This window comes from Pteropus vampyrus, unplaced genomic scaffold (genome assembly GCF_000151845.1).
Source record: "Pteropus vampyrus isolate Shadow unplaced genomic scaffold, Pvam_2.0 Scaffold38, whole genome shotgun sequence".
Lineage (NCBI taxonomy): Eukaryota > Metazoa > Chordata > Mammalia > Chiroptera > Pteropodidae > Pteropus > Pteropus vampyrus.
Window position 1 is genome coordinate 1,684,673 of NW_011888819.1, and position 27,859 is coordinate 1,712,531.

General features: G+C 37.9%; 1 long non-coding RNA gene and 1 pseudogene across 1 annotated transcript in view; both read left to right on the top strand.

The window, feature by feature from the left end:
* The window catches only part of LOC105290804, a 66,076-nt gene that overhangs the window by 28,230 nt on the left and 9,987 nt on the right, over positions 1-27,859 (top strand). The gene's annotated exons all lie outside the window — the stretch shown is intronic.
* LOC111738471 lies at positions 13,086-13,197 on the top strand (annotated as a pseudogene).

Here is a 27,859-nt window from a genome sequence, read left to right on the forward strand (position 1 = left end):
TTTTCCATCCCTTTACTTTCAGTCTATGTGTGTCTTTCAATCTGAAGTGAGTCTCTTATAGACAGCATATGTAAGGTCTTGTTTTCTTATCCATTCGGCTGCACTTTCTTTCGATTGGGGCATTTAATTCCTTTACATTTAAAGTAATTTTGGATAGATCTGTAGTTATTGCCATCTTATTATTTATATTTTTGATCTTTTTTTTTTCTTTTTTTCCTCTTAAAGGAGTCCCTACAACATTTCCTGTAATGCTGACTTGGCGATGAAGAGTTCATTTAGCCTTTTCTTGTCTGGGAAGCTCTTTATCTGTGCGTTGATTCTAAATGGTGACTTTACTAGATAGAGTAATCTTGGTTATAGGTTCTTGCTTTTCATCACTTTGAATATTTCCTGCCCATCCTTTCTGGCCTGCAAAGTTTCTGTTGAGAAGTTGTCTGACAGTCTTATGGGAGCTCCCTTGTAGGTAACTAATTGCTTTTCTCGTGCTGCTCTTAAGATTCTCTTTTTGTCTTTAACCGTTGGCATTTAAATTATGACATGTCTTAGTGTGGGCCTCTTTGGGTTCATCTTGTTTGGGACTCTCTGAACTTCCTGGGCTTGTATGTCTATTTCCTTCTCCAGGAAATTTTCAGTCATTAATTCTTGAAATAGGGAAATTTTCAGTCATTAATTCTTGAAATAGGTTTTCAATCCATGCTCACCTTCTTCTCCTTCTGCTATTCCTGTGATGTAAATATTGGTATGCTTGATGTTGTCCCCGAGGCCCCTTAAACTATCCTCATTTTTTTGGATTATTTTTTCTTGTTGCTGTTCTGATTGCGTGTTTTCTGCTATCTTATCTTCTAAATCACTGATTTGATCCTCTGCTTCATCTCATCTACTGTTGATTCTTCCTAAGGTATTCTCATTTCAGTTATTGTATTCTTCATTTCTGACTGGTCTTTCTTATGTTTTCCCTATCCACTTTAATGTTTTCTATCTCTTTGTTAAGGTTTTCACTGAGTTCATCTACTCTTCTCCTAAGTTTTTTGAGCATCCTTATATCCAGTGTTTTGAACTCTGCGTCTGATAGATTGCTTGTCTCCATTTTTTTAGTTCTTTTTCTAGAGCTTTGTTCTATATTTTTCATTTGGGACATGTCGCTTTGTCTCTTCATTTTGGTTGCCTCTCTGTGTTTCTATGTATTAGGTAGGGCTACTATGTCTCCCGGTCTTAGTAGAGTGGCCTTATGTAGTAGGTGTCCTTTGGGGCCCAGTGGCACAGTCTCCCTGGTTACCAGAGCTGGGTGCTCAAAGTGTGTCCCTTGTGTGGGCTGTAATTGTGCCCTCCTGTTGTAATTGAGCCTTGGTTGCTATTTGCACATCAGTGGGAGGGACTGACCCTAGGGATAATCGGTTATGAAGACTGGCTGGTTACTACAGTGGAAGAGCTGTTGTACAGGGGCTCACCTTATGAAGCCTGATTCATTTTCGCAGGGCTCTAGTGCCTTCCCAGTCTGTCCATTGGGTATGTCATTTTTGGATGTGGCCCTGGGTGGTGCTCTGGCTCAGATGGAAGCCACCCACCAGGCATGCAGGCCGGTGCCTCCTGGAAGGAACCCCGCTGCAGGCCCAGTTCAGCCGCAGCCTGTGCCCTACTCAGGGCCACCTGGCGTAAGCCACCAAGCAATCTGCAGGTGTCCATCACCCACTCTGAGCTTGGATGTGCTTTGAGAGGCCAAGCCACAAATGAAGGCCAGCTGCTGGTAGTGCTGGCCTTAGGGCTGCTCAGCAAGAGGTATGGAGCATGCCAAGCCCAGATGCTTCTCGTTTGGGTTTTGTGAGCCTTTGAGAGATTTTAGTAAAGTCCCCAACAAGAGCCATTTGTATGGAAAAAACCACTAGAGGCAGCTTGGGTGAGCCTGCATGTTGGGAGGGGTGGAGTCACTGGACAGGGCAAACAGTGTCAATCAAATTGATGGAGACTCAGATATGGTGGCTACCTGTGTCTACATGCTGGGAATGGGGAGGGCTCAATGAGGGAACAATGGATTCTGCCAACACTTCTGTCTGGGAGAAAGCTGCCCCTCCAGCCTTCTCCCTGAAGCCAGACAGTGCAGTTTTCCCCTATGTGTCTCTGGCCCTTTATGAGTGGCTGCCCCAGCTCCAGAGCTCAGAGCAAGTGAGTCCATCATCAAGTAAGTCTGCATGTGGGCCCTTTAAGAGGAATTTTAACTAACCTCTGTTTCAGCTATAATCTCTGCTGGTTTTCACATTAAGATTTTGTGGAGACGTCTCTTCCCAGCACTGGAACCCTGGGCTTGGGATCCTGATGTGGATCTGGGACCCCTCGCTCTTCTGGGGGGGCCTCCGCAGCTGAGATATCCCTTTCAATTTTTAACCACCACACTAAGGTGTGGGACCAGTTTCTTCTGTGTCTGTCCCTCCTACCAGTCTTGAAGTGGACTCCTCTGCGTGTCCCCAGTTGTAAGAGATGTCTTCAGCTATATTTCAGGTGCTTCTCGATGATGTTTTTTTCTGTAGTTTAGTTGTAATTTTGATGTGATCATGAGAGGAGGCAAGCATAGTGTTTACCTATTCCTCCATCTTGACTGGAAGCCCAATAATTTTTTTTTAGACATAGTTTTAGGAGAAAATAGTCAAACTTTCAATACTCTCTAATGTTTCTCTTTACAAATATAAACTTCGGTATTGGTAAAGTTGATGGTATTTCGTGAAGGCAAAGTACTTATTTGAATTGGATGGATTTGAATATTATATTTGATGAAACTCACTATTTACAACTCCTTTAAAGTGTGGCATATATAGTGATTTAATTCTGATGAGTAAGAGCAAGTAAGATACTCAAGAACATATGACACAATTTATACAATGTGTGTCCATATATTTATTTATGGCTTCATCTTTACTACAAAAGAAATTATATTGTGGTTTAGCAAAGACCACAAATCTTTTGCATACAAGTCAAAGTGTCTATTTCATGTGGCTTAGGAATATGTATAAAGCTTCCATATGGGAAAAAGATTTTCAATACTCAAGCATCAAAAAACTTACTGAAAACTTTGACAAATATCAACAAATATCACAAAACTTTGAATTTGAGTTTTAATATCTAAACATTTTATTTTGCTATATATGTTATCATTGTGTAATAGAACTGTACAGAAGTTTCTGCCAAAGACCGTAGACTTAATATGTGATTATATGGTCTGTACAATGTATATATGTATATGTGTATATATGTTTATATATACATATATATAGATAGATGTTAATGTTTATTTCAATATGCCTAGAGTTTACATATTCTACTAGATACCCCAATGATAGACGATTGCTCTCACAGTGCCAACTCTCTTGAAGTAAATTTCAAAACCTCAGAATAATGATTATATATTTGATTTATATAGTTTATTTCTCCTAAAGTTTTCTTTTTAAATTAACTCCATATTTGTGTGAGTGATCAATCTAATGGCTGACAGTGCTAGGTTAGGCTGACTTTGTCATAACGTCATTACCAACAATCGCAAGAAAAAGAAAGAAAGAAAGAAAAGAAAGAAAGGAAAAAAAATAAAATAACAAGAGGAAGCGCAAAAAGAAGCCTAATGTAAGAAACCAACATTGCATTAAAATTCACGTTATCAATTAACCTCGAACTAGGCTGTTCTTGCCCATGGGCCAAATGATTTGATACTCAAGATCCATATATTGCTGCAGATCCCCTTTCATGTGCATGCAGCACTGCGGAAGCCCCAAACCATGGCCCACAGGCGAGATTTGGCCCATCACAGTGTTTCATTTGGCTTGCACAATGTTTTAAAAATTGTTGAGCCAACATTTTGAAATTGGAAGCTTTCACATAAAAATCCAGATTTCTGGCATCTCTCAAAAAATTAGATCTGGGAACACGGGGCTCACATTTCCACACTGCAGTCTATGGGTGGCTGGACAGGCATGCGTTCTCTTGGTCCTCATCAGTCCTTACTGATCCACAACATGAGGGTATCAGTTCCTGCTCATTGTATTTGCTGTTTCTCTTTTAGTAGAAAATATTTCTCTCTACCAGCATCTTTATCAAAAGTAGGTTAAAATGTGACAGCTATATCTTTAGATTGTTCTTTATGGATTCTTTTCTTTTCTCTCTCATATGCTGAGGGCTAATTTCACACCTCCTCCCCCCATCTCCTACTGAAATTCAAATAAAGATCTAAGATACTATTGATCAGTATGAGTACTGGAAGGTTCTCAGAGGTATGCTTGATGGTTTGCTTTTTTCCCCAGAGACCAAATAGGATTGGGCTCTGGGAAAGTAAGAGAGAAGGGGAGAATGGAGAAACAAATGAGAGTATGCCAGTTTTGGCTCTCAGCTTAGTGATGCTAGGACCTGGACTCGGCAAGCTGACCTTCTGTAGTCAGCTTGGTGATGCTAGGACCTGGACTCGGCATCATTTTTCGCTTGCCCTGTTATACTCTGCCAGCAGAAGGCGCAAGAGGGAGACTGCAAAAATGGAGGGGGCTGAAGGGACTTGCTCCTTTCTTGTTGGTTACCGCTTCCTGTTTGCTTCAAGTTCGCTTCAAGTTCTTGTGAGCATCACCCCAGCAGCGCTCCTTCACCTTGCCAGCAGCATAAGGTTTGCAATTTTTCCTACTCATTGCATGACCCCTTTCCCTCACCCCCATTTCCTTCTTCAGAGGTCTGAGTCCCAGCTCGTGGTGACCTCTCCTCCAAGCTTTAAGTTTAACTATTCTGAAGTCTTCCTTTTGTTCTCTCAACTTTAGGGAAGGAAGCTGGTTTCTGTAGTTTTACTTCTGTGATGCCTTAGAGTTCTCTTTTTTCTCTACTAAACAAATTTATACTTTAGTTAACAATTATTTATGTTACTTTCTCTCTGTTTAAATAACTCCTTCTTGACTAGATCCTGACTAACAAAGAGAGGAGTTGATTAGAGTTGTGTTGCCCAATATAGTAGCCACTAGTCACCTTGATTATTTAGATATAAATTTAATTAACTTAAAATAAATAAAATTTAAAACTCAGTCCCTTGATTCCACTAGCCACGGTTCAAGTGCTCAATAGCCACACGTGGCTACTGGTTATTGCATTGGGCAGTGCTGATATAGAACATTTATGTCATCACAGAAAGTTCTGTTGAGCAGTGCTGGCCTAGAGAAATGAGGGGCAGTTAAAGAGGGAAAGAACTTTATTAGAACTAGAAAATGAGGTAGAAGAGACTTAGGATGAGCTCTTCTCAAGAAACATTGAAAAGTATAGAGAGATTCTTTGATCACAAGGCAGTTAATCTAAAAGTCAATAAATAATAGAAAACCATTGCATATTTTAAAATGAATGATACGATAATGAAATTATAATAAAACATTGCATATCTACATCCTACTGAATTCAGTTAAACATTTAAAAACAACTTAATGGCAATGATTCACAAATCCTTCTAAAAATAGTAGTGGGGGAATGATCTCCAATCTCTCATTTTATGGAAGTTCTCTAAACCTTGATTCCAAATCAGACAAAGGAAGAAAAATTACAAGACAATTTCATATATTAACAAATGTGCAAAAATCCTAAACGATATAATCACCAATAAAATCTAACAATATATAACACAACTGAGTTTTTTATATCCTAGAATGCAAAAAGTTGGTTTAAATTTTGAATATAAGTCGATGATTCATCGCATTAAAATATCAAAAAACAAAACTATTATAAATATATGTAAAATAATTTGAGAACATTTATGATTAAGAAAATCTTAGTATAGATAGAAGGAGAGCTCCTCAATCTGATAAAGGATATTTACTAAAAATCCTACAGCTAAATTTACTTAGAGGTTAAATAGAATGTTCCCTTTGTGATTAGGACCAATTAAAAGATGCCCTCTATTAAGACTTCAATGATTTAGTGGAAATCCTAATCAGTTCGAGAAGGCGATGAAGATAAGTAAAAACTATAAAGAATAGACAAGGAGAAATGAAGTTATAATTATTCAAAGGTGATATTAAATTTTAGATAAAAAATTCAAGAAGCTAATGATAAATTACAGGATTAATTTTGTAAATTTAGCAAAGTTGTTATATTTTAGCTCAATCAATTTTATTTTATACATCATGAAAGAATAAAGATAAAAAAGTTAAAAAATACAATTTATAATAATATAAAAATATAAAATACCTATAAAATAAACTATCAAAAAATTTATCAAATAAATCGATCAAGAGATGTGCAAAACCCCTATACAGAAATAGCACATTATTCAGCAAAAAATTTAAAGACCTAAATAAATGAAAAGGTATATGATTTCAGTATTCTAAATCTTTCCAAACTGATTTAGGGTCACTGCCATCCCAATAAAAAGTCCAACACTTTTTTATGTGCTTGCATTTATGTGTATGTAACCTGATAGGATCATTCTAAAATTTATGTGAAAATGAAAAAGACCAAAGGCAACTAAGGTAGTATTGAAGGTGAATAAAGAGGTGAGAGGAATTGCCTGACTAGATGTCAGGTTTAGGTATCAGAGCCTGAGTAATTCAGATCATGGATTTGAATAGACAATGATAAGAGGTACTGAAAAAGTAGAAATCAGCAAATGCTGCCAGAATAGATATTAAAATCCTGAAATTAAAAGAAAAATATTTTGAATACTATGATGATCAATTTGGGTCAAATTGATGATCAATTTGGGTCAAAATACTCCAACAGAGTAATTAAAATACATATTTTCAACCCTTCAGAAAAGCAAAAGTACTTGCTACAAGTGATTATGAATTTATTTAGAACAAGGCTTCTCAAATTTCTAAAATTCCTTTGTTTAATAAAACTTCTAGGTTGATTGATGAGGAAAATGGTACAGGTGTATGAGCATGTTATGTTTATAGAGGTAATATCTTTGTGGACAAAGAAGAGACATGTAGTCAGGATGATAATATATTTAAGGGACTATGTGAATCATTGAATGCTAGGTTGCACTTATGGAAAGTAATCAATATCTTTGTCAGGAGGTGGCTGGTTATGTGCATCAGGTATTTGAGATTTTGCCTACTCAACTTTGTTGATGTGCTTAGGAAACAAGGAGTAAACGTGGACTTTGGAGATTTAGCTAATCTATTGGATAACAGAATTAAGATCGGGAATCAGATTGAAATAAAAGATCAGGTTTAACAAGATAAAATGTAATAGAGGTTAATGTAAAGTGTTATGATGAGTTAAAGAATCAACTGAAGAAATACAGAATGAAGAAGATATGTCAATATTAATTTCTATGAAAAAGACTAGAAGTTTTGTCAGTGATGAGCTCATGACAAATCAATAATGTAATATGTCTGCTTAAAACCTAATTCAGTCTTAGACTTTATAAATAGACAGATAGGCCACAGTGACAAGAAGGTGACAAGTATAGAGAAATAATGGCCCATTAGCCAGATCTCATCTCATTCATTATACTTCATTTCGATGCCACACTTGGAAGGTGAGACTGACAAAATGAAGAAAATATTAAAGAAATTACAGAAAATAAAGAAGGAATTTGAAACCTAAATAATATTAAGAAAATTTATACACATTTAGCTAAGAGGAAAAAAACCATGGTGTTATTTTAGAAGTTCATATAAGAAAATTTTTTCCCCAGTTTTTCAGGAGACAAAATTAAGAACAATGAGAGGTAGATGTATATCTCCTCTACAGTGGAAAAGTTTGCAGCCATTAAAAATGTCCAGAAATTAAAGGGTTATTGTAGAGAAGACTGGTTTCAAAGATTTTGGATTTTGAATGGTATGCCTTTATTATTATTTTCTCATAAGTCCTGTTATTTTAGTGTTAGAGCCGAACACTGTACTGAGATTTACTTAAATTTGTCTATACAACCTATATTTGGCCCCTACACTTAATTTTTGGAATCATAAACATAATTTTAAGGAGCCTACAATTTCTAGGATTTTTGCACACCCAGCACACATAATAAAAAATGACTTGTCAGAACTCAAAGAACTATCATTCAAAAAGTCCATTTCCCCATTTACTAAAGATTTGTGGTATTTTAAGAGTTAATTTAATTGACTTATATTTTGTATTTTCCCTTTCTCCCCTCTCAATAAGCATGTGTACACAGTTAATAGCCCTAGGGTAGAGTACTGTTTCAATCCAAGTCTATCTAGGAAGCATGGCCCACGATAACGTCACTTATGGTTAAGAAAGATCATTGTTGTGCTAAGTAATTTTTCATGGTTGGCAGCCTTCAAGGTTGGGATTTCTGGCTGCCTTTTAGATATTATATCATAAGTATGGATGAGTTACTGTACAAACATTGAAAAATCTTCAGTATGCTTTGTCCAAATAAAAGAACAACCATCCAAGTTATGAAGAGATACATCTCAAGTATTCTGACTTCCACAGTTTTTTTTTTTTTTTTTGGTCTTCTCTTCAATTATAATTTTTCATGGTGTTGTAGCCTGCCAGTATCAACAGATTTGTGTTTTCTGGTAGGGATAATTGAGTTGAGATTTTTCTCCTCTGACATGAAGTCAGAGCATTAAGTTACAAACTTATAAGTTAGATCTTTGTAGTAGAGGAAGCTGAGTCCTTCCTGAAGTCACCCCAGGCATAATTTAGATAAAACAGAACTGCTGCCTTTTTGGATAAACAGTTCATTCCCTATTCTTCGGAGCTGATTGTGCAACTTGTATAGAATTCAGATCTTTAGCCTTCTTTTTCTTAGGTTTTGTTGCCAACTCTTGACAGTTTAACCACTTTTCTGTATCTTTATTTTAGACTACCTACACAGGAACCAGAAATTGATCATTTAAATTTGGAAATTTCAGCAAATATTTCTTTTTGACAGTTTATGCGATATGCAAAAATATATACATTTGGACATGAAAACAATTTGATATGCTGTTGAACATCAAGAAAGGTCATCAGCAGGAAATGTTAACTTCTCCATGCCATTTCAAATAATACTGATAAAAGCTAATACTTTCTGAGCATTTACTATGAGCTAGACATTTCATGTTGTGAATTCTTACAGAAGTCTTAGAAGATGGGTTTTCTTATTTTTCAGTTGGATAAGTTAAGGCTCAGAGTGGTTTGTAATTTATCAGAAATCATATAATGGTGAACTCGGAGAGCTAGTACTTGAACCTAGGACCTTCTTAAACCAAAGTCCTTGTATCATTTTGCCTCTGGACAATGGGCTTATCTTGCTTTGTATTTGAAAGAATTAGCAGTAAGGTGGACTTTTAGGTGAAATTGTGATGTCGTTTATGAAAGTTAAAGATGCTTCTAGTAACAGGATGGATGCTGAGTTGATGAGTGAACAAGGGCATTGTATGGACTGTTCTGGGTTGGTTCTTTCCAACTTACCGCCATCACCAACAGCTCTTTTTAAGGCAGAGAACCACATTTCCCCAGATCCCTTCCCTGCATGGCATTGGGTTAGAATTTGCCAATGGGAGGAACTTGAGTGAGATCTGGAAGGCGGAAGTGAGGTGGAAGCTTTTATCTCGGGAAAGTCCTGATAGTGAGATGCAGCTGGTGTCTAGACCTCTTCATAAGCTTTCACTGAGTGGTTCTGGCACTTTCCTGGACTTCCCTAGACCTTTCTCTAAGTCGCGGCTGAGGAAGTGGTTTCCAGATCTCCCTACAAGGTCACACGTCATGGTTGTGGTAGCTTCTCAAACTTCGCAGGGATAAATGGCTTTTCCCTTCTCTAGTTGAGAGATGCTCCAGCCATCATATTCTAAAACCCTCACTGCTGCATCCTCTTCTGTTTGTGTAGCCTTAATTTCTATATTGCATCAATTCTTCCCATAATGCCGATAATGACCTTGTTTTCCTGACTTAACCCAGACCAATGTATAAAATGTGAATTTTTGTACACTTAAATAGATTGTAATCATGCACTACTTTCCATTTTGGTTTAGGAGTGAGTGGGAAGATAGGATAAATACTGAGAAAATTGGAAGCCATCCAAAGTTTAGAAGAATCTAAAGTTGAGAAAAGTTCTATTTGTGATTATTCATATTTCATAATGCGGCTATAGTATTCGATTTTATTTTGTTTACAGACATTCATTGGGTATCCACTATATGAAGCCCTGAGCTGGATATGCTGGGAAATACAAAGAGAGCAAATACTTTTTGAATGCTGACTGAGTCAGATGCTTAGATCTGCAATTCATACCACATTCCCATCAAGTGGATACTATTATCCTCATCTTACAGTTGGAAAATTTAGACCTAGAGAGAATAAGTAACTTGGCAGAGGTCACAAAGCTATATAAATACCTGGGCTACCATTCTGATCTGTCTGATTTCAAATTTGCATGTTCTGTCTGCTGGTCTGGGCTACTTCCTGCCCTCAAAGAGGTTGAAATTTAATTAAGATGAATTTGAAAAAGAAAACATATTCTCTATCCTCCTTGATGAATTCAAATGGATTATTTTTAAGACCACGTAATGGTCAAATTCACATTTTCCTTAATTATACTAAATTTTTATGCATTTGGACACTAGCATGGTTATAAGCTAACCAAATAGTTTTTATTTGTTAATTTTTCTGCCTATGCTGGTTTGTCAAAAACAAATTCCAAATGAAGACATTGTTGTACTCCTTGAAATTGGTGAAAAGTAGAAGACAATTAGAGGAAGGGAAGGAACTTGATTATTCCCCACATAGGACATATTGACATAATACTTCAATAACAAAAGAAAGACATTTCTAAAGTACATTAGACACAAAATGCACCTTAGGAACACCTATAATTTTTCTACAATACCTGTCTACTGATCTGAAATTTTGGGACAAATGTTTGAATTCAAAGTTGATTAGCTTTCAGGTGAGTTCGATTAAAGATGAATATTTATGAAGCATGAACTGAGTGATGAGAGTAAAAGATGTTTTCAGCAAGCGCGTATCTTTTGCATACCTGGGCAAAATAGATGCCCAGGTAAGCAGTTGGAACTTGGCTTTTCTATTCAGCATTTCATCTCCTCAGCATAAGGAATTCTAGGCTGCCAAACCTGTGTTTTCACAAACCTTCAGTAATCCTGTTGCAAAGAACAAGTAACTTAACATGTTAACCTAATATGCAGAACCACTTCTCTAAAATTGGGCACTTTATACTAAAACTATGAATTGCAAGCGGATTGCATTTACTTGTTCTAATAAGTATGCACCTGTAGCCAGGTTTTGGTTTAGGTATCACGGGATTCTAGGAAAATGGAACATTAATAGAAGCATGTTAAAAGTGTATATTAAATTATTCTAAATAGATGGGAGTTAGTCCTAGCAAATTCTTACTTGAGAGAGCATCTTCTCAGAAACAATTCTTATGCTTTTTTTGGTGGGAGTGAATAAAATAGCTTCATGGATCACTAACTTTCATGCATATTCCATCGTTAAAAGATTCTCACTTGTTTGAGGCTAAACTTCAGTCTCCTTCCCTTCCAAAGTCAGTAACTAAGCAAAGAAAGAAAATGCTGGAGATAACCATGGAGGCAGTTAGTGCACATACTCACTTTGCAGAGTGTGTGCAGGTAGAGATTATACCTACGTGCACAAAACGTTTGGCTCTTTTTAAAATTAACAAATTAATGGCTTATAAAGATATAGATCATGACAGATAACTAACTCAATGCTCTTTCATTATAAGGACCTGTTCTGATTGCCTTACAGCAAGAAGGCAGTGAAACCACTGCAGTCTTCTATGACTTAAACCCACATGTTTTCTCAGAGTTTCATCTGATCTTCTTCTTCATGGTCGCTATATTTTCTGCTCACTCGATAGTTATTCTATCATTTTCATTAATTGCTTTCAAATACCATTCACTGGCCAACAACAATTCCAGTTAGTAAGCACAATTTGAATGTAGGTCAGTGTCTAGACCTGTTCCATTTCATAGGTCTTTCTGCCTTAAAGCCAATGATTCCAACAGACACGTTACTTTGGACTTTTTTTTTTTTAATCATAGAATCAGACATATTTTTAAATGATCGTTTGGGCATATACAATTTTTCAATGATATCTGATTCTGTTGCTACTACATGCATTAGTCCAAACCCAAGTGACATCTGAGATTTCAAAACTTATTATTATATGCCTGAACGGAACACAAAGACCTACATTGATCAAGGTTCTGAGAGAGCTTACAGAAGCAGGGATTTTACTTATTCATTCATTTGGACAGTATAAACAATAAACAAATAAGAAAATTGTCAGATAGTGAGAAAGGTTATGCAGAAGTGGTAAATAGTTGACCGAGGAGCTATTTTATCTTGGGTATTTAGGGGAGAACCCTGTGAGAATGTTTAATTTAAAATAAGATCTGAATTAAAAGAAGACGTTAGCCATCGAAGATTAGGGAGATGAACTTTCTAGGAGGGGTTAATGGCTGGACAAAGACCCATAATTGGGTACAAAGGTGGTGTTTTTAAAGAACAGAAAAGAAGTCTGGTGTAGCTAGAGTCTAGTGAGGGAGGTAGTTCTAGGATGTGGCTTAAGGAAGTATGGAGGGGCCAGATCACATGGAGCTTTGCAGACCAGGGTTTGGGTTTATTTTGAGTGGCTGAAGACATGGCAGGATGTTAAGCAAATGATATGGTCTGGTTCTTGTTTTAAGAAGGTCATGCTGGCTTCTGTGGGAAGTAAAAAATTTAGAGACAGCAGCAGTAGAAGCAACTAGAAGATAATTACAGCGATTCAGGTGAGAGATAATTGTGGTGACTTGGATCAAGGAATGTGGCAAAGTAAAGGAATTTTGGGTGCTGTGAATGTTGAATCTCACTGATTTTGAGACTAAAAATATATAGCCGGTGCCGTAAGAAACGGCCTACCTTAAAGGACTACCATACGTTGTTGATATGTTAAGCACTAGAATTCCTAGCCATAACTTGGTTAGATCACATTTGGAACATAATTCAGTCTTAGTGTGCCTTTGTGTTCTCAGATGTATTAGAAATATGCCACCCAAAATTGTGAGGAAAGAATGATGTGAAAACGCAATGCTATTATTTTAGGAATTTAATTACCATATCACTTCAGATGCTTTTGGCTGTGTGTAGAAAATCCCAACTCGGTCTACAGCCATACCACCCTGAACACGCCATCTGATCACAGAAGCTAAGCAGGGTCGAGCCCGGTTAGTACTTGGATGGGAGACCACCTAGGAAGACCAGGTGCTGTAGGTGTAAAAAATAAAAATTAAAATAAAAAAAAAATAAGGGATTGTAAGCTGATAAGGTCCTTGCAATTTGTGGGGTCAACCAAGAATTGCCTCACCTAAATATATATATATATATATAAAGAAAGAAAAGAAAATTCCAACTCAAATAGATTTTAAAAAGTCATTTTTCTTTTTCATTTCTGGTAGAGCAATAGGTAAAGTGGGCTCAGGTGTAATGAACAGCAGCAGCTCAGTGGAGGCACTGAAAATGCAGGTTCTTTCTGTAACTCTGCTCTGCCATTCTTGATCCTAAGACCAGTTTTCCTTAGGGGAGCAAGATGGTTCTTCGTGACAACTAGGTCTTCATTCTTCTCGTTCATGTCTAGCAGGAGAATGAAAGAGTATAAACTCTCCTCTCCAATGTGATTGGTCCAGCTTTCATCACAAGCTCATTCTAGAACCAATATCAGTTTCCTGGGCACTGATACGCTTAAGATTGCCTTAAGCTAATCAGTGTTTTCCCAGGGAAGAAGATACGGTGAATGCCTGAATAAAATCAGGCTTCTGATAAGAAAGAAGGAATAGTTGTTGAATAGATAACAAACAGTATCTATAATTACCTAACCTTCATTGAAATGTTTTAATAAAATTAGCAAATGCTATTTTCAGGACCAAAAACTTAAAGTGTGAATAATTCTTGAAATAATGAAAAGCTTTACCTTAATAGGAAAAAACGTAGTGAAGCAACTTCAGGAACACAGTTATTCACATCAAAATCGAAGATCTTAAATCACAGAAATGTGGTAATTTAATTTTCTACCCCAAGCTTGAAGAGCATTTCTGAGACAGGTATAATGTGGTATGTTGTAGACTGTTGGAATGTGAACAAGTTGTCTTACTTGATTTTCACATTTTGATATGTTTTTCTTCTCCCTCCTACGCTTTTTCTTTAAATTCCTGTTAGATTTTTCTCTTTGCAAAATAATGGCACTTTAATAACACAGGAGACCTCATTTTCTATTTCTCTGTGATGACATTAGCAGAGATCCTCAGAGATATTAAGAAAGAGTCCAAGGAAAATGATGTGTTTGAAAGGGCATGGTCTGACCTTCATGATAATGCTCTATGCAAGATATTGCATCACTTTGGTAATTATATAGTGCAGACAGAAATGAAATCTATTATTTTGGTAGATATTAATTTTGATTGGGCTCAGATTGCAGCTTTAATTAATAATTCGTAGATGATTATCCCTTTAAATGACAATGGTTAGAAGCTAAACAACTACTTTACATCAATTGTATGCATAACACAAGCACGATGCTTTCTATTTTGTTCAAAGTGAATACCCTATTTTTAGTAAACTACTATTTCATTTACCTCCCTAAAAGCCTTAATTCAATTCAACATCAGCTGAATGCTTTTTATAGGTTTTCTTCTAAATCACTCTTCTGGTGGATTCTTATTATAACCAAGTTCAAAACTGCAGTGATTTATTAAATTGCTACATTCTTTACTCATAATTTGCATATAATCAGTGGAGGGACATAAGGAATACCTCTAACTGTGAAGTAGGTTCTTATTAAGTTTTAAAACTATTGGTATTTGACAGCTGGCAAAGCTTTCATTGAAGCAGAAAACTGTGCACTTTGGCACAATTTATACTTATTTTCAGAGTAGCAATGTAACTCTGACTATTCTCCCAAATAGAATTTGCTCAGTCTACAGAAATGATAATTACACACCTCCAACTCTACTCTCAAACAGTATGTTGACCCTCTTGACTTCCTTCTTCTCTTATTTAATCACTTCTGACATAATACTCTCTCTGGATTTCCCTCTTACACTCTGCATTTCTCTTTACTACCTTTCACTGGCTCTTTTTTGTTTTTTATCACCTTAAATGAAATCATTCCCTAAGATTCTCTTCTCCCCATTTTCTGTGCCCTCTCCTTCTCAATCTCCTCTTTCCTCAATACCCGCTTCCTCTCCTGAGTAACCTCATCCACTCCCATGGTTTTAACCCCTATAATATACCTAAGACTTTCAAATCTGCTTCTTTACCCACCCCCACCCCTTTTTTTTAAAACCAGACCTCATCTCCCAGTAGCTGGCCAGACAGCTCTTCTTGGCTATTCCACAGATGTCTGACCCTCTAAGAATGACCTAAATTGAACTCATTTCACAAAAATTGCTCCTCTATATGTTAGCTGCTGTTACCCACCCCATCATTGCCCAATTTGGAAACCATAAAGTTTTCTGACTCCTCCCTCTCTTAACTCATATCAGACTGGTCACTATTATTCCACCCCCGAATCCCCGAATTCTCTCTCCTCCTTTCCAAGTCCAACACCACTCTGCTAATCCTGCCTCCCAACATTGACTGAACCAGGGCAATCGATATCTTTTATCTGGACTCTTGCCTCTGGTCTTTTTATGCTTCAATCCAATCTGTGCCTTCATCCTTTCCAACATATCCTTTTATTTCTCATTATCTGAAGAATGAAGTCTAGACTCTCAAATGTTCTTCACTGCTTCCAGCCTTGTTTTCAACCTCATTCCCATCAATATTGTATTTCAGCTACATCAGAATTACTTGTTTCCAAATATACCATGTACTTTCATATCAAAAAGTTGTTATTATTATTATTATTATTATTATTATTTTGATTTTCCTTAAGCTGGTTCCTATGCCTCAGTTCCACTCTTTATTTTTCTCAAAATTATACTTCCTCCACACCTTTGTATTTGCTTTTCACTTAGCCTGAAATAATATTACTTAATGCTTATCATGGCAAGTTCTTTCTCATTGTTTAGATCCAGATGAAATGTCACTTCCTCCTGACCGTCCACTCCAAAGGATACTCTCCCCCAGTGGTTATTCCATATCCCAGCATCATGTATATATACTTCTAATTACTCATTGTTCTCAGAAATTCTACTTTTTATGTATTTATTTCTGCCTCCCTGACTAGACTGTAATCTACTTGAATGAAAGGACTTTATCTTATTCGTCACTGCTTTTCCTAAAACAGTGTCTGTCATTAGTAGATGCTCAATAAATATTGTTTAATGGATAAATGACTTAATACTTTATTTTCACTGAGATGATATGTTTTGGGTCTTCGGTATACCATGTACTTAATGCTGAATCAAGTCAGATAAGAGGCGCCATTTTGTTGGTATTACTTCCTTCTAAATGAGTTTTAATTTTTGTGGAAATTATATTCTACTTAGGAACCTTTTCTTTTAACTTAAAGTATACACTTTGAGGAGAAAGGAGAAAAGCAAGGAACTATTATTGCTGTTAGCTTGGAGACACAACTAGGTTCAACTGGTCTGAGTAGTATCCAGTTCTTCTGGTGCACTGCCGTGTGGAGAAGGAAATACAGTGTGGTAGGAAATCCCTGGGTTCAGAGAACAGAGACCTGTGTTCCAGTCCTTGCTCTGTGACCAACATATGCCATCACGGTGAGTAGGTTCTTCAATGTCCGTGGACCTCAGAATCACAATTTGGAAGATCATGTTTGAACTAAATGATCTCAAAAATCTCTTCTACCTCTAGAGTTCTGTGCTTCTTTGACTCATCAACTCAATACAATCATTCATTCAACAAATATTTATTGAACGCCCTTCCTGTGCAAGGTGTCATGTTAGGTGGTAGAGATAGAATCAGTGGTGAGTCCTGCCCTCAGGGAGCTTACAGAGTAATGGCAGGAACAGACATTTACAAGTGACCACACAGCTCTGTTCCTGGGATGAGATAGGTATCACTATGGAACCAAAACACTCCATATTTTACTGTTTTATTTTTGCCATAGAACCACCTCTAATGCAACTATTAAGTCTAATTTTCAGAATCTTCTTACTGAAAAGTGAGTTAAATGATTTTATTTTTTAAAAAAAATTTGCGCATAGGTTTTCTTGAGCGAGCTGAGCATTTTAGCATTTCTCAAAGATGGAATGTACTATTTTCAAGCTATTATGGTAATTTTTCAAGTTTATAAACCCTCACTTCTGCCTTGAAAAGGGTAGTTGGGGAGAAAGGAGAATGAAAAAGAGAGATAAATAATAAAAAATAAATAATGAAAAAGAGAGATAATAAAACACCATAAAGACATCACGGCCCATGCTGATAAATTCAACATCAAAAAGTAATTTGCATTCTAACCTGGTTATTAAGCTCTCAGTCTCATGTGGAATAAATCTTCACTGGTATCGAGAGTCACTGCCCTCTGTAACTGTCTTCTGCCTAGCTTCAGGGAACCTGGTAGAGGATAAGGGAAGGCCCATCTGTCTCTTTCAAGAACTCTCTCTTGTTCTTGCCCTACATGCCTGTGTGTGTTCTGGGCACTGTCCAGTGAATCCTATGCTTGAGTGGGAACGAGAGATAGATAAATTTTACATTGATCTTTGCCATGGTGTATGTGTGCCTATGTTGTGATGTCTATTGACTCCCTATGGAAGCTGTACAGTGTGGGCTTCTGTACTCCCCAATCTTTACCCCTGTGGTACTTTTACAGGCAATGAATGCCCTTAGCTTTTGTTCCCCCTGCTGTAATGCTAAGGCACAATGAAACACAAGGAGCTGGGGTTAGGTGGAGTTTGTGGCTGGCCTTTCAGAATTTCCCCAGTGCTACCTTCTGTACCATCTTCTGGGCCTACCTTAGCCCATTTTCAGAATCCTGGGTACCGTCTTCATTCCCGTGGAAAGAAATGAAGAAGCAAGCTCTGTATTATATTTCAGAACCACCCTCTGTGGAAGACCATGTTTTCCAAAGGTGGTTACTATAGTATTTCTCACCCCTCACGTTCTTCTTCAATGTGCCCTTACCATTCCCCCATTAAGAAGAGAAGCATATTTCCCTTTTTCTTGGATCTTGGCTGGCCTAAGTGACTTGCTAAACCAAAAGAATTAATTAGAAGTGATGTTCTGGAATTTTCAAGACTAATTTATGAGAAGTATTATAGCTTCTGCTGCAATGCTTCTTAGACTCTTGCACTCCAACCAATGCTTTGAGAAGCCCAAGTCACATAGAGAGTCACATACAAAAGCTACATGCAGGTGTTCTGGTTGACAGCCCTAGCTGAGCCCCCAAGCAGACGCTCAGCATCAATTCCTAACCTAATAGGTGATTCATTTTGCATTCCTGGCCTACAAACCTTCAGAGAGCTCTAGATCCAGCTACTACTTGACTGATACTGCATGAGAAGTACCAAATAAGACCATCTGATTGAACCCACTCAATCAAAAGAATCTTGGAGATAGTATATTATTATTTTAAGTTAGTTAGTTTTAGAGTAGTTTGTTGCACAGCAGTAGATAACTGGAACAACTTTAAACCTTATGAGTCTTTTGGATCAAACTGTTGATGGAGGATGGACAACTTCAGTGTTCCCCACCTCCACCCCAACACACCACTACCACCAAGGGAGAGGTTAAGGAAGACATAATTGCCTCCTCATGTCTTCCTCTTCCTCTCTAGTCTTCTATGTTGGAAGGGAGGAAAGGGCATGACACCCTTCAGGATATGCTCACATGAATCAATGTTTATCGGATGGAACTATCAGGATATCAACCTTTCCCTTTGGTGAAGGGTAGCAGCTCACACTTTTTCTTTATAGTTATTCTTATGCTGCCTATATTATAATGACAATATATAGACAACAAACCTCCATACATATATGCTGAATGTTCTTTCTTGAGATAAATGTATTTTATCAAGAGACTTAAACATCCTTTAGTTAAGTGATTCTTAGTTTTAATGTAAATTAGAACATTTGGGAAATTTGTTTCAAAATTCTGAGTCCTGGCTCTGTCTTTTAGAGTCAGAATTTGTAGGTCTATAGTGGGGCCCAGGGATCTATATTAAAAAAAAAAAAGCAGCCCAGGAGAGTTTATACAGAAATTCAGGGGACCACACTATGAAAAAGTTTTTTTTGACATTTTCTCCTTTGAAATTTCTGTCAGTTTTTCTGAATCCCTAAACATTTTTAACGGTCTCTGAAATGTTTTAGTTATTCTTACTTCATATTAGGAAGCCTCTAACTGAACAGGATCTTGGACAACAATTGACAGTGAGGTAAATGAAAGAATTAAAATATGTTTAAAAAAGAAGGCATTCACTAGAAATCAGAAGCCAACTGAAGATACATTGCATTTACAGACTGACTATTAAAAGAATTTTTTTTTTAATCTGAGACCCTTCCTACACTAAGTTCCTAGTGTAGATTTGTGGGTGCATGTTATAAGTAGACGGGCAGCACAGCATGGAATATTAGAACATTGGAAAAGGCACCTGGCAGGAAAGTGTGCCCTGTCTCCCACACTCCCAAGGGGAGATCAAGTAGATTACCTGCTTGGCCTCAAAGACTCATTTCACAGGCTTCCAGAGCAGGAGGAGGGGACTCATTAGCATTCTGGATGAGGACACTCCCACCCCAAGGGTATGCACATTCAATTCCATTCCTATAACTCACCAAGGAGCCTTCGGATTTGTGGTTTGGCTTCCCAAAGCCAAGTCTCCAGGTCCCTCAGCCTGGAGAGGCTTTTGAGCTCAAATGCCAATCTCTCATCATACTAATAAAATTATGTACCTTTCTGGGGAACTAAAAATTAGGTTTCCAGTATTTTACAATGCTTGGCCAACATAACCACCAGAACAAATTAGAAATTCACTATGAAATAATTATTAAAATAAGTCGACCCATCTAACAATTTCTAGGATTTAACGTTCACATGAAGGATTGAGATTCTATAAGTTGTTTAGGTCACTGGAAAGTAGCCATAATTTGATATGTTCTTCTGTGACTTTCTCAGTCATGAGCTCATCCAATTCAGGAGAAATGGAGAAAAATAAGGGAGAGAAATGATTCCTGTGGCTGAGACTTGAGACTAGTTACATGTTTACCGAACGAATTTCCACTGATTCCTGGCATGCATTTACCATCTTCCATTGCAGTGGGCAAAGGGGCTGGGGCATGTTTTTGAATTTGCAGTAGTAGAATTTGGAGATAAGTGCTACATACAACTTCAAGGCTTGGCTGAGGGAGTCTTTTCACCTGTAGTCAGCTCTCCACACTTTTAGCCCATCGTTAACTCTCATCTCATCACTGGCTTAATGCAGAGAAGGATGAATCCTTGAAAGATTGTACTCCCTTAAAATGACAAGGCACTGCACCTCCGAATGATTGCATGAAGCAGAGACCCTTGATGACCTCATTTGATTGTGACGTGAACAAGCAATAGACTCTTGATATATTTGTCCACTGAGATTTGGGAGTTGTTACAGCATTTAGTGCTTCGTAATACAACTCCTGAAGATGACCTATTTTCTAATATGTCAGGGGACCTGAATTTTTCAACATCATATTTCCTATGAGCCTCAACATGAAGACTTGTGCAATCATGTGTACCCACCTCTGGAATTCAGAACTGTTGGGGCACATTTGCCTAGCTGGTGTGGCAGACCTACCAGTGGTCTATTTACAGTAGATACTGTTGAATCTTCTGAGAGAGAATTTATCCTCAGGGATAAAGATTCAGGAAGATAAGCTTGGCATGATAACAAAGCAGTGGTTGTGTGAGGGAAGTGGTTGCTCAGAATATGGCTTACTGTTTGTTTTTGGATTCATTGCAGGCCCAGTTCCTAAGCCTGGATCTTAGGGAGAGTGTGAGAAAGACATGGTAATAAAAACTAAGAAGTTGTGTAATCTATATTTCCATACTTCACTTATGTGTGAAAACCACAATATTCATTTTTTCTAAGTGAAACAAGTCCATCTCAGTTCCTAGTCTTTAGGGTCTGTAGGTTATTCAAACTTGGTCACATTTTGGTGGTCATCCACCCTGCCTTAGAGGGTGAAGATCTTTTGGCTTTTAGTCTGTCATTGTCTCTTCAGAGATCCTCATTGCTTAAGGGCCCCTGTTCCATTAGGAAGTGGGTGGTTTTGATGTGCTCTGGGTAGGAAGACTTCTAAGTGGTCAGATTTCAAGCCTTTATCTAACCCTTTCTCAGAGGTCCTGCTGCGCTTGAGTATGGGTAGGAAGGGGACATAATTCCCATTTCTTGAGGAAACTGTCATCACTGATTTTTAACTCAAGGAAGCCACCCTAGGGAATGGGACACTCCTTCTCTCCAGTTTAAAACATCACCTTCTATTTCTCTTTCTGACTTATTCTATCTTTGTGGATTTGAAACAATAATAATAATAATAATAATAATAAAGCTGTGTACTCTCTCCTTGAGTTGTGGTGGCAGGAAAGGTTAGACTTTTAAAGACAAAAATTCTGGCATCTTCTGTCTGAGGTGAGAGTGGGGGAAGGAGGAGGTTTTTATTTTTATTTTTTATAAGTATACATCATCAAAAACAAAACAAAAAATGCTAAAAACAAAAACAAACAAAAAGCAGAGGAAAAACAAAAACGATTTTTTTTTCTTTTTAAAAGTACAAATAAGTCAGTTTTTCTTCTCAATAGTACATTCCATTACAACTCTTTTACTAAAATGTCCAAGAGTTGGAGGTAGAATATAAATCTTTTAGTATCCACATGAAAGTATCAAAGAAAAGAAGATATGTTCTTTCCCACTGTGTTAGAACCCATGTATATTTGGTACTATGATTGTTCTTCATAGCAGGTATAATTTCCATCAGAGCTGACAGGGAGGTCAGGCAGAAGCTGAAATATTAATCAGAAATGGAGATACTCAGAACAAAAGATGGAGTGCTAGAAGATAGAATATTACTTAAACCAGAAGGCAGCTGGGGCAGGTGAAAAGAAACATCTGATGAATACCAAGTAAATCCTAGCTAATTGGGTTTGTTTTTGAGCCCACACAGGACACCTGCTAGGGACTCCCAGAAGTACTCGGTGGTGCTGGTGATGGGAGTAGACTTTCCAGGTAGCTAGATTTCTGTAAAAGCAGGGATTTCAAAGATATATGAGTTACCTGTAGTGAAAACACTTCCACTGGATGGTGGCAGCTCTTGATTCCACCTTAGCCTCATTTCAGTTATTTATAGGGCCTCCATGTTGATTTAACTCTTTTGCAAACTCAGTGAAACATTTCATAAACACCCTTAGGGAAACCTGAAAATTTTAGGAACAGTCATGTCATCATCCACACTGTGAGCTCCAGTCTCAAATGGCCTGACAACTTTCATTCTTGCTGCCCTGGGAACCCTGAGGCCACTGGGTGAATGAACCCAAGCTAGCCTGTTGCTGGTTGTGAGGCCACATGGAGGAAAGCCAAGGAATGGTGGCAAACAGCCTCTAACCATCATGTGAATGAGGCCATCATAGATCATCTATCTACGTGCCAGTCAACTTGCCAACTTGTCAACCCCCAGAGACAAGAGAGAGCTGAGAAAAATCAGCTGAACTGGCTAAGTAGTCATTCTTTTAAACGTCTACATTTCGGGATGGTTTTTTATGCAGCACAAGCTAATTGATATACCATTAAAATCATGAAGATAGAAAATCTGTGCAGACCTATAACTAGTAAGGAGATTGAATCAGTAATCAAATACCTTCTAACAAAGAAAAGCTCAGGACTACGTGGCCTCACTGGTGAATTCTACCAAATGGTTAAAGAAGAATTAACACTAAATTTTCTCAAATACTTTAAATGATTGAAGAAGAAGGACCACTTCCAAACTCATTTTATTAGGCCAGTATTTTCCTGATACCAAAACGAGAAAAAAAACACTACAAGAAAAAAAATATAGGGCAATATCCCTGATGAACATAGGTACAAAAATCCTCAAAATACTGGCAAACTGAACTCAACTATCCAATTGAAAAGATCATACGTCACGACCAAGTGGGATTTATCACTGGGATTCAAAGATGGTTTAATATATACAAATCAATAAATGTGATACACCACATTAACAGAATTAAGGAAAAATACCACACAATGATCCTGATGCAGAAAAAGAATTTGATAGAAAATAAAATGAAACAAATTGGAGATTTTCTTTGCTTAAAATCATAAAAAGATCTGGTTCCTTCTGACCTTTCTAGGCTTATCGCCGATCAATCTCTACTTCCTAGTTTCCCTGTAGCAATGTGGAAATATCTCAGTTCTCTGTGTGCACCGTGCTCCTCCTTCCTGTTCCTGTGCTTCTCTTCTACCTCCTTTTCATATCTACCTTCTACTTATCCTTCCAGTGACAGGTCAGATACCACCTCCTCCAGGAAGCCTGATGGGTTGGATGCTTCTCTTCGTGCTCCCCTGATTCAAATTTCCGTCACTGCATTTAAGACTTTCTTTTGTGTTATACCCCCCAGATAAACTGCGAGCTTCTTGAGGGCGAGGTGTGTATCTTATTTTCTTGTGTTACCACTGCCTAGCAGGTTGCCTACCTATCAAATAAACACATGTTCCACATTTTAAGAACATAAAAATGAATAAAACTTGACAGAACGTAGCATCCAAAATTTATGGTTACTTTTTTAACTTGTAGAGATTAATAAACGTCCATAGTTTTTAATCTGTTTATGTCTATGTCTCTGAATTCTATTTCTCTCCTATCCAAGGAGTCGCCTTCTAATTTATATGGACATTATTGATGCAAACTCAATTAGAAACAAAAAATGAATTTTTTTCCACTTACAACAATTGTAAATAATAATGCTTACATTAAAATGCTAAAAAATGAAAGACTTGGGAGTAAAAATAGTGTCTTTTTCATAATTCTGAACTTAACAGTTGATGAGTTCGCCTAGCCTGGCTTCCGAGACAAATTCTGCAATCAGTTTTAAAGTTCTCTCCAGCCCACCAAGCAGTGAGGCTTGTCAGCTTTCAACATTTATGAGCTGCGAATGCTCGTTTTTACTGAAAGTGGTTTGTTAACCTCAGGTAGAGGAGCAAGGCATTTGTGAGGCATTAGAGGTCTATGGAAGCCAGATGAAAAATATTAAAGTGGCGATGATGGAATTCTCAGGTCTGAGAGCAACACACTGAGCTGCATTTTTTTTTTCTTTCTGTTGAGTGCTAAGGCAGGTGTCCTCTAGTTTATTAATAAAAAAAAATTACGTATCAAAATTATCAGTTAAGTCCTTTGATTCATTGTGACTCAGAAATCATGCAAATGACAACGTATGAGCACATCAATAAGAATGAAGATGGGAAAGGAGAAAATCCAATGAAAACAAGAGAAATTAAAATCTCTCACAATCACCACCCTAATATCATAAAACAATGGATAAGATACACAACATACGTATCCACTTTGCCCACAGAATTGTGGCAAGGCTGAGTCAGTCTTTCGACAGAAAAAGATATGAATATTCTGCTTGGATATCCAGTCTGAAAACAAAGAAAGGAAGTGACTTAGCAGGAGTTTTGCACGAGCTACTCCGTGGACTACGAGACTACGAGCACAGCCATGCAGGCCGAACTACCTGGAATTGCCACTGACTTCCCTTTTAGAAATCACTGGATAATCGTTATGCCATATTTCTGAAGTTCGTTTAGGATTTCGAGTTTATCTGTGGGGTATCTATCATGTGGGTTCCAAGCTAAGTCATCCCAGTAGTGATTTTGGAAATGCAGTTTCGAAAATGCTGGTTACAAGTGATGGTGTGCTAGGGACTTGGGTAAAAGTGACAGACATTCTTTGTCCTGCTTACAAATAGGACAGTGCTTATTTGGGTAGAGCACAGATAACTGAATAAAATGATAAAGCCAAAATGAGATTGGGCAGCAGGATGCATAATCACTCAAGTGGAATTTTCTTCTCCATTGAAATATAGATTTAACTCAGAAGAAAAAAAAAGGGCCTTTTAAAAATTTTTTTTTTTTTCTCTTTTCCGAGTCTCTCTGAACTTGGACTGGTGAAATTTGCCAAACTATAGCAATGGGGGCAAGAGGACCCAGGATGAGGAGGGAGTGACTGGCCATTTGCAGTCAGACAGCCATGCTCCAAGAAGTTAATTTTATGAAATGGAAGCAGAAGCAAGAGTATAATTTGGTGGCTCAAAGGGAAGTCAAATTTCATAGGATTACATAGAAAGTGTCATGACGTCTGTTTCTGTCCAACTGGGTTCCACTTTCAGTTTAGACACTGATCAGAAAGTTGCCGATTCTGCAAAAGGAAACAAACTAGAACCCCTGCCCTATCCAGAGAAACGTGAAATGGACATGTGCAGAATACTGTCCACACGTGGCCTGTGGCTGAAAAATCATGCCTGGCGTCAAGCACAACAAGAAGTCTTTCTTGGAAAAGTGATAAAACAATAAACAGTGAGCCATTATTAGTGGAGTATTTTAGAAGCAGAGTCTGAGGATAATTAATGTATCAGAAAAGCCATTAAAAAAAGGAAAGAGTAGTAAAGATCCTGACTGTCACTTTCAGAAAACTATCTGTTGTCAGTACCCCTCACCCCGGGAACACGCTGGGGAGGGAACAGGAATCACCTACTGGGAAGTTCTGAGAGCCGCCAGCTTCCTGTGCTGGGGCCAACGGAATGGGCTTCAGTTATCTTAGATAGTTCATCAGGCATCAACTCTAGTACTTATTCATTCAATTGTTCAGTGTTTTCACGATCGGGAACTCCTCCTCAAGGACTGCCTGTACACAACCAGTATAGACAGGTGTCAAACAAGAGCAGTGTGGATGAGAGTCTGCTGGTGCTTCAGTGGAACTAGCCCCTTAGTGAAGTCATGCAACATGGTGGTTTAGCTGTGCCGTGCAATATGTTAACCACTAGACAGACACATGTGGCAATTTAAATTTAACTGAAATGAATTCAAAATAGATAATATAAAAAAATTGTGTTCCATCATGTTTGAAGGACTCAATTGCCCCATGTGCCCAGTGGCTTCAGCACTGAACAGCACAGACACCAATTCCATCGTGGCAGAAAGTTCCATTGGACGGAGCTGGAACAGCCTCATCTGGGGAGCGAGACTGGACCCTGAGTGTGCAGCTCCATGATGGCATGCTTCTGTTTCCTCATGCTTAAAATAAGGCAAAACAGCAGTACCTGTTTCCTGGAGTTCTCAGGAGAATTAAATAAACGCGTTCTTATTTTTATTCATAAATTGTGTAGAATCATGCCTGGCACAGAGTAAATGCAATATCCGTAGTTTTTAAATGAAGGGACATCTACTTGTCTCTGTTCTATATCGTATATAATTATGCTTATGTTAATTTTTAGAGAAAATGATGCCTAACATTAATTGTGCACTTATTCCTTGCGGGCCAAATGCTTTTCCTGCTTTGTTCGGTTTAAATGTCATTAAAATCTCAGGAGGAAGGATCTGTTACTATTACTTAATAGATCAGGACACTGAGCCCAGAGGTCACTTAGCTAAGAGATTATTTTGAACTCGGCTGATTTTGAACTGGTGCAGCATTTTCTAGTATGATGAGCTACCAGACTGCAAAGTCTATGCTATATTGTCTTTTGTCCTGTAAACTAAAAACAGTACGTGTTTCTTCTGGCTTTAATTCTGAGTTAAAAAATGCTTCAGGGATAACCTATGTAATAGGAATAGCTAATAATGACACAGGACTTAATATGTGCCACACACTGATCTAGAAACCTTACATGCACTAGATTTGTTTAATCACAATAATTCTATGAGATAGGTACCATGCTCATCCCATTATAGCTGGGTAAATTGAGGCTCAGAGAAAACATATTGCCTATGTTCATACAAGTAGTCAGTTCCACAATTAGCCCATTGGGACTCAAATCCTATTTTTCATGTCTTTTTTCTATAACCACATGCTTGCTGCATAGGGTTTTGGTATAGAGTACAAGGGTGTAAAGATTCTTGGCCTATGGGATGCTGCCTGACCAGTGCAGAATAGTTGCTGGTGCTCAAAATGGACAAAGCCAAGTAGTTTCTCTTAAAAGCTTCTGAACTACTTAAATAGGCTATTTCAGTCCTGCGTGCTGTGTGTGCATATCCTGACTCGCCCTTTCCTTGGGGGAAAATAGGGAGAAAAGGACATACATGGAAATGTCCTATTAGCTACTGCATCAAATTGGCAAGCCCTAGGGATCAAAGTGTGTGCGTGCTTCTCAAGCTCAAATCCACAGGACACCTCCCCTACCTCCCCACCCCGCCACACACACACACACCCCTGCATGCTTTCCCGCTCCCCTCTGCATCATCTGGGTACCTGTGAGAAAAGGAAAAGTGATGCATTTGGAAGTTAGATCTAAGCAAAGACCAACTCTGCAGCTCTTAAAATAATTTTCAATGAAATAAAGCGTTCTGAGTCAGAGGATATGACATCCTCATTTGCATGATTCAGAATGGCAGTGACGCCACAGGCAGTCCTTGAGGAGGAGCCCCTGATCATGGAAACACTGAACAATTGAACAGCTACTGGAGTTGGCATCTCATGAACTATCCGAGATAATTGAAGCCCATTCCGTTGGCCCCAGCACAGGAAGCTGGCGGCTCTCAGAACTTCCCAGTAGGTGATTCCTGTTCCCTCCCCAGCCTTTTCCCGAGGTGGGGGTGGGGAGGGGCTGACAGCAGATAGTTTTCTGAAAGTGACAGGCATTGCTGGGCTTCTTACCCAGAGTTTAAAGTGTTTTGCACATAAATCACTTTCTTTGGAAAGTCTCAGAATATCCCTATTATATTAAAATGGGAGTTTATAACTTGGTAGCCATGTAGAACAGTGGTCCCCAACCTTTTTGGCACCAGAGACTGGTG